The sequence below is a fragment of the Apium graveolens genome, chromosome 5 (genome assembly GCF_009905375.1).
Source record: "Apium graveolens cultivar Ventura chromosome 5, ASM990537v1, whole genome shotgun sequence".
In the NCBI taxonomy this organism is placed as follows: domain Eukaryota; kingdom Viridiplantae; phylum Streptophyta; class Magnoliopsida; order Apiales; family Apiaceae; genus Apium; species Apium graveolens.
Genome location: NC_133651.1, coordinates 8,037,039 through 8,050,841, shown reverse-complemented (window position 1 = coordinate 8,050,841; position 13,803 = coordinate 8,037,039).

Genomic DNA, 13,803 nt, shown 5'->3' with positions numbered 1-13,803 from the left:
TTCGGCATCCCATTCACCATTTTGTCTTTACACATAAGAGACAGAGCATGATAATTCACATGACCCAAACGTTTGTGCCACAATTTCGACATCTCATCCTGTTTAGACAGCATACACATTTCTTTTGCAGAGTTAATCACGATCTTATAAAGTCTGTTGGGAGATCGTTTTACTTTCATGAGTAGTTTGTCTTCAACATCATACACCCATAGTAGCTCTCCCTTTATTGTAATTATGTTTCCTTCCTCAGTCATTTGTCCCAAACTAATGATGTTATTTCTAAGAGTTGGAATATAATACACATTTTTTAGAGCACGCATTTCTCCATTTTTGCATTCGAATGCTACAGTCCCCTGTCCTTCAATTCGAACTGTGGATCCATCTCCAAAACTCACCGAGCCACGTACCTGTTCATCCAGTTCCATGAATTTCGACCTGAAACCAGTCATATGACTACTTGCTCCATTGCCCAAGTACCACACGTTGGACTCATTCTGAACCTTTGACAATTTTGATGGAATAATTCGTTTCTCATTTAAATGTGTGCCATCTTTGTTATCTTTGTCTTCACATTTTGCAAGTAGTAGAGCTGGCTCATCATCCTCGAGCCTTGCCATGTTTATCTCCTCTTTTACTTCTTTATTTCGTCTTGGTCTTTTACATTCTGCAGCAAAGTGTCCAAATGCTGAACAATTGTAACACCTTAGGTTGCTCTTATCTCGCCCTCCTCGAGATCTAGTGTTTTGAAAGGGCCCTACAGAGTTTCTTCCGCTTGATCGCTTTTGCCATTCTTCACGAGTTAGTAGCAATTTACTATCAACAGCTTCACATTTTTGCCATTCCTCTTCTGTTAACATCAATTCCATTATTTGATTCACTCTTATTACTTCTGCCTAGTCTCTCTTCGTGAATTTTCAATGAGCCCACTATCTCTTCTAATGTTATCTTTTCCAAATCACCAAATTGTTCCAATGTCGAGACAATTTGCAGAAATCTGGTCGGTACTGCACGAAGCATTTTCTTGACCATATACGACTCTGTTATAGGTTCACCTAGGGCTCGGATGTTCGTCACAAGTCCATTCAACTTTAAATAGAATTCATCTATTTGTTCATTGTCTTTCATCACCAAGGATTCAAACTCAGTTCTTAGTGTCTGAACCTTTGCTTTCTTAGCCTGATCTGCCCCTTGGCACATCATCTTCAGGGCTGTCCATGCCTCCTTGGCAGTCCCTTTCTCTGCAATCGAGAGAATCATCTCCTCAGGTAGACCTTGATACAGCATGGCCAAAGCTACCTTGTCCACCTTATCATCAACAGCCGTCTTCGGATCTATCGGTTCTACGGCTATCCAAACTCCTTGTTCCTGTAGATACACCTTCATCTTTAAGGCCCAAGTGGTGTAGTTGCTCTTGGTTAACATAGGATAGCTTAAGTCTATTGATCCGCCTACTTTGGTCCTGTTGATGTCCATTGCAACGCTTCTCGCCGTTTACAAGATGTTTCCTATGGTCTGATACCAAAATATTGCATATAACAATTATAAGGTCTACAGCAAACAGAACAATATTACTAGAATTTGAAAGCGTTAAGTTTTTATTCAATGAAAAACAAGTGATATATAAAACCCCTACAAATGTGATGCTAAAAATCAGGACTTTTGCATATCTGCAATCCCTACAAAAACTCAAAAGCAAAACCACTCCAATCTGTTTCCTAAAATCAAGTGATCCCAACTATTTCCATAAGAGACATAGCAGAGATTACTTCCATATTATTAAAAATATAAATAAAGCCCAACAGAAAAACAAAACCCAACTCAATATTAACCCAACAATACTATCTGTTACTATCCAAAATTGCATAATATTTAAAAATGTTTGTTTTATATTGTTGTTAAGTTACATTGTACCAAACATCCAAAAAATAAGTATATTGTGCATTGTGCATTGTATTCAAATTATTTATTTTTAAATATATAAATACCTCTCATCAATTAAAATTGCATATTATTTAATAGAAAATGTGTCTTTCATATTATTGTCTTAACAAAAAAGTCCAACTATATTATATATAAATATATGTAAAAAATTGTACTTTATTTTTCCAGCTGTATATAGATTTCACAAATTAAATGAGCATTTATAAAATTTGTATTTCCTGGATGTTATCCTGTTGTAAACATACGTTACACTTTGAAATCAGTGGTAATGTTATTGACTTATTTTTTTCATATCCCTCTATTCTACTATAAATACGTACACAATCTATGTTCGTGCAAATCATAGAGTGTCCTTTTTTTATGTATTCTTGTATAGAATGATAGTAAGAAGACCTCTCATATAATGATAGTGTAAGAATATTTAGATTTGTTAACAAAAATATGTTATAATTTATCAAATCCATATAATTTGAGGATGTTCATGGTACATCATTATATTGAAATTAATTTTTTTAAGATGATGATGTTTCATGAACAATCCTTAGATTATATAGATTTTGTGTTTTAGAGAAATAGAAATGCAAATTAATTGAAGAAAATTAGTGATACAATTTTCTTTTATATTACTGGTTAGTTATATTATTGAGGATTTGTGAATGCAATGAGTTGTTTCAATAATTTGGAAACTTGAGCTAATCTGATCCTTAACCATATGGGAGATGGGATTGCAAAGTCTTTTTACCATAATTTTTATTTTTCTGTTTATCAATTTTAATTGTGTATATTCATTGGTGAATATAATAGTGGGGTACAAGTGATACATCACTATATTGAAACTGTTAGATTTATGCTTCAAATATTGTCTAGTTAATTATATTTAATTATTAGATGTTTTAGATATTTAGTAATAGATTAATTATTAGATAAAAATATTATATTAGAATTGTTTAGTAGTGGGGTAGTGGAGTAAATTATGGACATGTAATTTACCCATTAATTATTAGTGGTTAGTTTTGGTAGTAGTTAGTTTTAATATGTTTGTAAAGCCTATATAATGGCTAGTTTACCTTGAGTTTTATAATAAGTAAAAATAGCAGTACAAGTTCTCTGCAAACTGTAAGTGTCTTTTTTTCTCTAAGTTTTTCCAACAAAAATTCAAATATTTAAGTGATGATTTATCATACTTTAGTTTCTAATATAAATGTGTATCAATGGTAGAAAAATAATTACCTAATTTTGTTAATGTAGCTATTAGGTACTTTTGTTTCAATCCATTTTTCATTTGATGAAGAGGTTTTTGGAAAATCATCTAATCTCCTTGTTGCCTATATGGTATGTGGTATCTCACATCCTAATTCCATTCTAATCCCCTAATGTGTGTGTAAGGGGTTTTATAAATTTTCATTTGATATGTAAGCGTGGACTACGCGTAATGAGTTTTACTTATGATACTAAAAAAATAACTTAACATTCAAATGTGGTATAGGAGTGTTACAAACTACTATTTGAAAATGCTAGTTTATTATGACTACATGTCAAATGAGAATTTATCAAATCAATCATCCACTTGTCTAACATATTAGAATGAACTCGGGTGTCTAATACTAAATAACACTGGGAGCTGCAGGGGATTGAAGTTTCTATTTCATGATGGTGATATTATAAGTAAACTCGATAAATATAATGACTTGTAATTTAGAAATTCAGTCTAATTAAATTTATTTGATGGTCCTCTCTTAGTAAAATGAATAATGATACGATGAATACAAGAGGTAACTCAAGGGGAAATTGGGATTGATTTTCAAGTGTTGTGATGGAACTAATGGAGAAGCAGTCTCCATAAACTACATGGGTTCACTCTTACTCTAACCTTTAGTGTAATCCGTGGAAGCGACCAACATCAATTTATACTTATGGTTTATGTACAATATTCTCTTAAAAAATTGGTTGAAACATCAAAGAAGCACATATATGTGACGAAATGCATAAATTGTATAACATGTAAAATAAATACAAAATTGATGTGTTTCATTTAAGACTTTACAAATATGTAATAATGGTATGTCGTCATTTACATGTATAATAATTTGATTTGTGAGTAGGGAATTGGACATCTGTAGTGTGAGAATATTTCTGTTTGTATAAATGAACGTGTTCGAAGTGGATTGGTACCTTAATCCATTTGTGGTTCGAGATGTGATGTCCGTTTGCAGCTCTTCGCCTCCTCGTCAAAAATCAATTTCTTAATGTCTATATTCAATTGTAATTTACAATAATATTTTAGATCCTAATACGCTTGACCCCCGGGCCACAGCGAACGGTTAGAAACAAAGTGGTATGATGTAAGTACAGTTCTATTTAATTACAAGAGAAACCATAATGAATACTTCAAAATAGTTTGTCCAATAATCGTCTAAAAAGGAAAGCCAGCTAGAAAAATAATTGCTGCCAAATTAATGTTGTTTGCTACAAAATAATGCTCTCTAACATACACCCTTTCCATTAAAGATAAATACCAGACAATGGGATGCTTCAAATCTTTTTGTGTTACTTGTTCCGCTTTTGGGGGTGATAGAGATGTTCTAAACTATTTTTTGGTTTGCACCCATGATGGCATTTGGTCTAGTTGTATGATTCTCGCTTAGGGAGTGAGATATTCCGAGTTCAATTCTCAGAATTCCCCATTTTCATGACTATTTTAATTTTTCTTTACTGCCCAGCTTATCACATAATATTATAAGCCTATAAGGTATTTTCCACTTTCATATGAGATGTAGCAGAATTAAAATTACTTCATAGAAATTCTACTACATTAATATTCCAATCAAACAAACATCAAAATGTAGGAATTGTCTAACATAAGTAAAGTAAAATCTAAGTAATATGAAAATTTAAGGTAAAAACAAAACTAGTTCACTTGGAAACAAAGCAGTAGCAACTACTTACTAAATCCCTTAAATTAAGCTGACTTGAAAAATAAGAATTGTTTTTTATCTTGCTACCTTAAAGAAACTCTTACCTCAATGTTTTTGATTGGTGTCTCTGTTTTAACCCCCTTTACGCACCAAGCACCCTTAGCACATGTTATGGTCACAATCATTTAGGATATTACAATATTGACATTGTCAGGCATCTGTCAATTCGACATGTTTTTCTTTCACTAGAGTAACATCAACTTCAGATAGCCCATTTTCTAATCTTTTGAGAAAGTTTGAAAAATATCTTCCAATTACCTTTGTTAAATTTATAAGCTCGTTACGATTTTTTTTATTAAATTCTTCTGAGCTAGCCTCATCCCTAAAGTATTTTTGCAGCTTATTCTCTGCATAATCATGGAGCCTTTCCAAAGCCACCTCAGACTCACCTTGTGGTTAATCAAATTGTTTTTTTTCGTATATGCTTCTGGTGGCATAGAATATCCATAAATATAAGTCCATTTTAACACTCGCCTTCATTCAAAAATCTGCTCCCAAGCTTCCATAAAGAAGCTTGGGTGTTCTCGCTGACAATATTTTTTCTCGAGTTTCTGAAGTTTCTTATTTTATATCTCGCCTAGATCTACTAATGCTTTATGTCTTGACTTTTCATTTACAACCAACCTTTCATAATAATGAGCATATCTCTTGATGTATTCGTGAGCCGATGCTCTAAGCCTAATAACTTCACATTCTCATCTCCACACAGTCTCCTAATAACCATTACACGCCTAAGATCATGTGCATTCCATTGTCCTAGGCACATCCAACAAAACTCATGCTTGCAAGGATGCTTATAAGTACTCATTAGCATGCTCCAAATGTACATATAAACATCAAAAGATTGTGTTATTTAATTTCGATGATAGATGCATCCAACATGTTTTGAAGACTAGAGGTGTATCATTATTGATTTGTGTATTCTCTGGACAATCACAAGAAAGTTTCTATGATTAAACAACAATGCCATCATAAAATATTACATAAGTTATCACCATTTCCCTGTATATATGACCATTAGAAGACTTGGCCATACAATAATACCCAGATATATTTATTTTACTTTCTAATTATGTGTTAAGTTATATAAAAAAGCTATGAGAAGAAATAATGAACGGCTTCATCAGGGTAATCTTTAAAGTAAATAATGACAAATTGCCAATGATTACTAAAATATAGCTTGTAAAGAAGCTAAAGAAGCTTTACAAGTAAATAGTTATAATATAATTGATTGATTAAGCCTTCGAAATGTTAGAGAGCAACCATTTATTCGAGGCATCTGTCTACAACTTCTGTGAAAAATTTGGCATTAGTGACTTGATGCGGCTAAATTTTGTGGCTTCACGCTCATACATATATGATTAAATAACATTCAAATCTTAATTTATTGAGAATGAAAAGATATTCAAGTTTACACACATAATACTTTTACGCAAAATAAGATTAGGGTTTTGAAAGTCGACCCCCGAAACTAGAGTCCTAGCCACCACTTTTCCATTTTTCAACCTTCATCCATCAATCGATCAAGCCCCCCTTCACTCGCCCGTCTCCTCTTTATTTATCTATCATTTTCTCAATAAAACAAAGATCTAATTCTTTTCAGGTGAGATCTTGTCCAGTACCTTATTATGAAGGTTGTTAGTCCTGCCCAACTTTTTGGGATGTTGGTGTTTAATGTTATGATGTTATTTTGTCTTTGTTTCTGGTTTCGGCCGCTCTAAAAAGGATTTATATGATACTTTTTGAGATGCGTAAGGCTTGTATCACATATGAGACAATGGTGGATATCGCAAAAGCTCACATTTCACAACAAAAAAAGTGTTCATATTTTAGGGGCTTTTGTTGCTCTAATATCAATTGATAGATCAGAATATTGGGCTACAGATAATGCTTATGTGAAGGTCAACTCTTACTACTAATTTCAGAATTGATGTAGGTTGGATTACTCGAGATGTGATTATAATACTTTTTAGATTAAAGAATTTGAATATTCTATGCGTTAAAGAATCTGAAAACAGAACAGCTATTTGGTTAGCTAATTTTGTGTTTCATAATCAATAGTTGACAGTTCGGGGGTTTGTCACCGCTGGGGTTCAATGTTTTAATGAATTCTTCAAGTTTTAGTTAAACAACTTTGCAAACTTAGAGGACTATTCAATTTATTTCTAAAGAGATTAAAATAATATTATATTGAGCCAATTAACAATTAGTCATTTACCCTTCCATTACCCGGTTTCAATAAAGCCCATATGTCCTTTTGGTGAACCACCAACAAATCATGAGTATGCATATATCTTAATAATCTAAAAATCATTGTTTCACTTTAAAAATATATTATCAATAAATATGCATACTCATATATTACTACTTATTTAATATTTTGTCCTTATCATTTTTGTAAAAAAAATGTGCCCCTTACTACTAAAATAATTTATTTTTGGATATACTATCTCTTACTATCCAAAATTGCATAATATTTAAAAATGTTTGTTTTATATTGTTATTAAGTTACATTGTACATAACATTAAAAATATAAGTATATTTTGCATTGTGCATTGTATTGAAATAATTTATTTTTAAATATATAAATACCTCTTATCAATTAAAATAGCATATTATTTAATAAAAAATGTGTCTTTCATATTATTGTCATAACAAAAAAGTCCAACTATATTATATATAAATATATGTAAAAAATTAAACTTTATTTTTTCCAGCTGAGATTTCACAAATTAAATGATGAAATTACATCTAGAGTTACCAACAGAACTATAATCTGACAATGATAGTAAGCCGATATGACTAAATGCAATGCAGAAAATAATGTGCAGGAAAGTAAATAGAACACACAAGAATTTTAGCCAGGTTCGACCCCTAAGCCCCTATGGTCTACGTCCGGGTCCCTTACCAACTTGGTAATAGAATATATTATTGATCAATGAAGGTTACAACTACAAGATACAACAATATATCTCCCTTTATCCCAGCTGCTGATAATGGCTTGCTGAAACCCTATTTAAGAACCTGCTCTATAAGTACTATACTACCCCGTAGTCCAAACTCCTCTAGCAAGTACCACTAAACCCTTGTTTCCCTAGCCAACTTATCCAACAACTAATCAATACAATTTGAACAATACAAATCAATGATAAAGATTACAACTCAAACTATAAACTCTCTCTAAGATAAAACACGTGTATATATTTAGAGCTCGAGAGTATTTTGAAATCAATAAAGATCAGGAGTTGTATGTGTTCTTGCTTGCAAATTCTTCCTTTTATAAAACTGCAAGAAAACCTCTTATATAACCACACATTAACATTTGAAAACAGCCTCAACAAATTACAACGACTAGAATCCAATTCTACCGTGTAAGATCGTTGGGATGGTTTTCCAACGTTCATGTGTACGTTACATAGAAGAGAAAGAAAGATGTCCAACGTACAGAAAATATCTCTTCAATTTACTAAAGGATAAAACGTTTTAATCAAAAGATAGAAGAAAGAGTTTGAAAGAGAAACAAACTCCTATTCTTTAGGAAATTAATTTGAATAAGTAAAAATGTTTTATAAATGAGCTCTCTATATATCATGCACGTTTATTATATTAGAGAAGTCCTTACAACTGATATATATAAAGATCATATAAAATCTCCATGAAATTCGACTTCCTTGTTGAATCTGGACTGTGCATCTTGGATTGCTGTTATTCTGACAATCGTGATCATAGCTTGCTGAAATAGATTACTGTCTTATGATAGCTTGCTGTCATGATACTTAAACAACACTGATATCAAGCTATTATATCCTGCAAACATTCTCAAATAACAACATGATGGCTTGCTGTGTTGTGATCATCAAAACTAAGGAGTTACAATCTCCCCCTTTTTGATGATTACACACATTTAGTTGAATTATAAAAACTCCCCCTAAATCTATGCATATCTCAAAAACTTGTAACATGTTACTGCAATTAATATAAATGACACATATGCATATCCAAATATCCAATCATAACTAACAACCAGCATAAATCATTACATCAAGTCTTAAAGAAACCAAAAGTCAATTTAAACCAAGTAGCAAACCACAGATTAAACATAAGCCAACTAGTCAACAGAAAGTCTTAATAACCAAACAAAAATAAACATAAGCATCATAAAATAAGTCATAAAATAAGTCTCCTAAATTTCTCCCCCTTAAAGCATCAAAAAGATCTAGGTTGAAGGCTGATCAGAAGTGTTGACAGCATCATCCTTTGGAGAAAAAGAAGCATCTAGCTGATCTTCATTTTCCACATTTCCAGCAGCATTTACCAAATCATCTAGCCCAGTTTCCAAAATAACATTTGATTGAGAAGCCGAGGGTTTTGTAGCAGACATGAAGTTAAGCATAATATCTTTCAATCCCTTAATCTCAGTCTTCAGCTGATTCACTTGCTCTGTAGTAGCATCCATATGTCCAAAAAGCAGAATATTGTCATCTTGAATACCCTTAAGCAAGTGCATCATCTCAGCAGTTGGAGAAAAGGCTGAGGGCTCAGCTACAGCAGGGGTTTCAGTAGGTAGAGTAGGAATGATCCTGACCAACTCACCTTTTTCAATATGCAAGTTGGACATTGCTAAGGTTTTAGCATCCAACACCTCCTTTACAGACAACTTATCAGCAGATTTAAGATCAATCTTAAACGAGTCAAAAATCTTGGATAATAACAACCCATAAGGCAAACCTATTTTCTTCTGATTCACAGCAGCTAGCATATTCTTGAGAATCAAATGAGACAAGTCAAAAGCCCTACCTGCTAAAATCATGGCAACCACAGTAACATCCTGACAACTGAAAGTGGATTTGTTTCCACCTCTAGGACACACATTAGCACGACAAATTTTAAACAGAAAATGAGCCATTGGAGTGACTAAAGTAGTGGATGGAGGTTGGGGATTTTCTTCCATATTGCTATCAGACCCTAACAGCAACTTAAATTGATCCATTATAGAAAAATCAGGTAACACAACATAACCCTTTCCAGTAAAAACCTCAATCTCAGTTGGATTCTCAAACTTAATTAATGAGCTAAGAAAAGGAGGGTTCAATCGAATGCGCTTATCACGAACTGTGGACACACAATTACCAAACTTATCCTCATGCAAATTTGCATAAAATTCACGAACTAAATCAGGGTAATAAACTTTCGGTAATTCAAGCACAAAATTATCCATACCAACAGTCTTAAACAAAGCTAAAGCACCAGATTGTTGAAGAAGCTTACCGACGACTGGAATACCAGGAAGAATGGGACGAGAATCCAATGCATTCTCAGTGAACCTCTGTTCCAAATCCGGAGAGTCAAATGATAGAATGATCTTGAGCTTCTTGGAATCAGGAGTTTGAGACATTTTATCGGCACTTTCATTTCCCAAATCAACCACAGTGTTATCTTGTTTAGAGACAGAATGATTGGCGAGAAGATTTGATTTCCTTGTTGCTCGAACCATGATGAGATCAAATTGATGATGTTGGAGAGAAGACGGTAAGTAGAAAAATAACTGAGCGGCGGTGAAGTAAGAAGTGAAAACCCTAACCCGTGTTTTGATAGCCTTTTTAGGGGAGAATTTAGGATAAGATGTAAAAACAAATAATAATTATCCTAATTCTAACACTTATCAAAATAACATCTTAAATCTATTTAAAAACCACAATTAGCACTTTAATCATTTAACAATTAAATCAGCAAATCATGGAAATATTTAAACATAATTAAACAGAGAATGACATATCATAATTAACAAAAAAAATATCTTAACACAAAAAATGTCATTTAAATAACCAATCATAGTAAGCTAATATGAAAAATGATAGTAAGCTAACATTACCAAATTTCCAAAGATAGCTTGCTATTATACACTGCACATGCCAAGTTCCCTTCGAATGGTAGAAAATCTTGCTTCGCCAAGGGGTTTTGTAAAGATATCTGCCAATTGATATTCAGTAGGTACAAAAACTAATTCAATCTTACCTTTGGCAGCATTATCTCTCAAGAAATGATGACGAACATCAATATGCTTTGTTCTTGAGTGATTAACGGGATTCTTTGATATGTTGATGGCGCTAGTGTTGTCACAATAGATTGGAACTTTGCCACACTTGATTCCAAAATCTAGTAGAGTCTGAATCATTCATAAAATTTGAGAGCAACAGCTACCAGCTGCCAAATACTCACCTTCTGCTGTGGATAATGCAACTGAAGTTTGTTTCTTACTTTGCCAAGATACGAGACTTTGTCCTAAATATGTACAAACACCACTTGTACTCTTTCTATCAGTTTAACAACCTGCATAGTCAGCATCACTATACCCCACAAGATCAAATGTGCTTGTAATAGGATACAATAACCCAAGATTAATAGTCCCACTTAAATATCGAAATATTCTTTTAACTGCATTCAAGTGTGATTCCTTAGGTTTAGATTGAAAACGAGCAAAAACACATACACTATACATAATATCTGGCCGAGAAGTAGTAAGATATAAAAGACTACCAATCATACCTCTATACTTCTTGATATCAACATCTTTACCTTTTTCATCCGATGTCAGCTTGCTATTTTGATTCATTAGAGTAGATTTCGGCTTGACATTGTCAAAACCAAATCTGGTCACCAAATTCTTGACATATTTTGATTGATGCACATAAATTCCATCTTTAGATTGTTTAATTTGGAGCCCCAAGAAATAATTGACCTCACCCATCATGCTCATGTCAAATTCACTGCTCATACACTTAGAAAACCACTCACACATAGAATCATTAGTGGATCCAAAGATTATATCATCTACATATATCTGGACAATCAAAATATCATTACCATTTTGCTTAGTAAATAAAGTAGGATCAATTTTACCTCGAATGAAGCCATTTTTGATCAAAAACTTACTAAGCCTCTTGTACCAAGCCCTTGGTGCTTGCTTTAAGCCATATAATGCCTTCTTGAGCTTGTAGACCTAGTCCGGATGTTGTTCATATTCAAAACCAGGGGGTTACTTGACATAAACTTCCTCTTCCAGAAATCCATTAAGAAAAGCACTTTTGACGTCCATTTGATGTAGCTTGATCTTCTTGAAGCATGCATAAGCAAGAAGCATCCTAATTGATTCCAATCTAGCTACTGGAGCATAAGTTTGATCAAAGTCAATGCCTTCTTGTTGGTTGTACCCTTGTGCTACGAGCCTTGCTTTATTTTGAGTAACAGTACCAAATTCATCCACTTTATTCTTGAAAATCCATTTTGTACCAATGATTGAAGCATCCTTTGGTGGCTTGACCAGTTCCCAAACATCACATCATTCGAATTGATTGAGTTCTTCTTACATAGTCGTGATCCAATTTTCATCTTCAAGTGCTTCTTTGACATTTTTGGGTTCCTCTTGAGCTAAAAATGCAGCATAAGCACAAAAGTTTGCAGTGCCTTTTCTTGTCTTGAGACCATCAGAAATATCACCAATAACCTGTTCTGGAGGGTGATTCTTCACTGTCCGTGTAGCTTTTGGCAATGAATGCTTTGCAATATCTTCATGTGAAGTCTTCCTTATCTTAGATGGAGGAGCTAAGTCTTCACCATCATAGATTGGCATTTTATCCTTTGCTCTATTTCCTCTAGGACCATCAAGAGTCATCTTTGCCATCTTTACAATTGCATCATCAACTGGAGTAGAAGGTTCTGCTTGCTGATTTCCTGAGGCAGTTTCAATTTCAGCTTGCTGTTTTCCAGAATCAGTCTCTGTTTCAGCTTGCTGTTTTGGAGTAGCCTTCTCTTTTCAGCTTGCTGTTGTCCAGCTTCACCTGCATCATCTTCCTCGTCTCTTGGAAGATCATTGTTAGGTTCTTGAAAAGTAACATCTATAGATTCCTCAACAATATTCTTAGACAAATTATAAACTCTATAGGTTTTACTATTCATAGAATAACCAAGAAAAATAGCTTCATAAGATTTAGCATCAAATTTACCATCATTACCAATTGTCTTAAGCACAAAACACTTTGAGCCAAAGATTCTGAAGTAACTGATGTTGGGCCTCTTTTTCTTGAGCAATTCATATGGAGTCTTGTCCAAAATAGGTCTTATCAATACTCTATTCAGAACATAGCATGTTGTGTTGACTGCTTCTGCCCAAAAACTTCTAGGTAACTTGCTTTCTTGCAACAAAGTCCTTGTTGTCTCTTGCAGTGACCTATTCTTGCGTTCCACCACACCATTTTGTTGTGGAGTCCTTGGAGCCGAGAATTCATGTGATATTCCTCTTTCTTCACAGTAAGTAATAAAGTCTTTTTGGAATTCACCACCTCGATCACTCCTTATTCCTACAAGCTTTATATTGAGCTTATTCTCAAGTAATTTAATTAGTTTCTCAAACTCATTAAAAGCAGCATCTTTAGTTCTAAGAAACAATACCCATGTAAAACGAGAATAATCATCAACAATTACAAAACCATATTGCTTACCTCCTATACTTTTATAAGCTTCTGGACCAAATAAGTCTAAATGTAAAAGTTCTAAGGGTTTAGAAGTAGATACCATTTTCTTTGCTTTGTGAGTACTTCTAATTTGCTTGCCTAATTGGCATGCCGAACACACCTCAGTCTTGACATACTTGATTTTGGGTAAACCTCTGACTAGCTTCTTCTTTGAAAGCTTGTTAAGTAAGTCCATGTGAGCATGACCCAATCTTCTATGCCAAACATAAGGATCAGTGTCTATTGCAGCAAGACAGCAAGCTGTTTTCTGCAACTCAAAGTCCAAAATATATATATTTCCTTCCCTTCTAGCAATTAGGGGGACTTTGTTAGTACCAATAGTAATAATACACTTATCAATACCAAAGTTAACAGT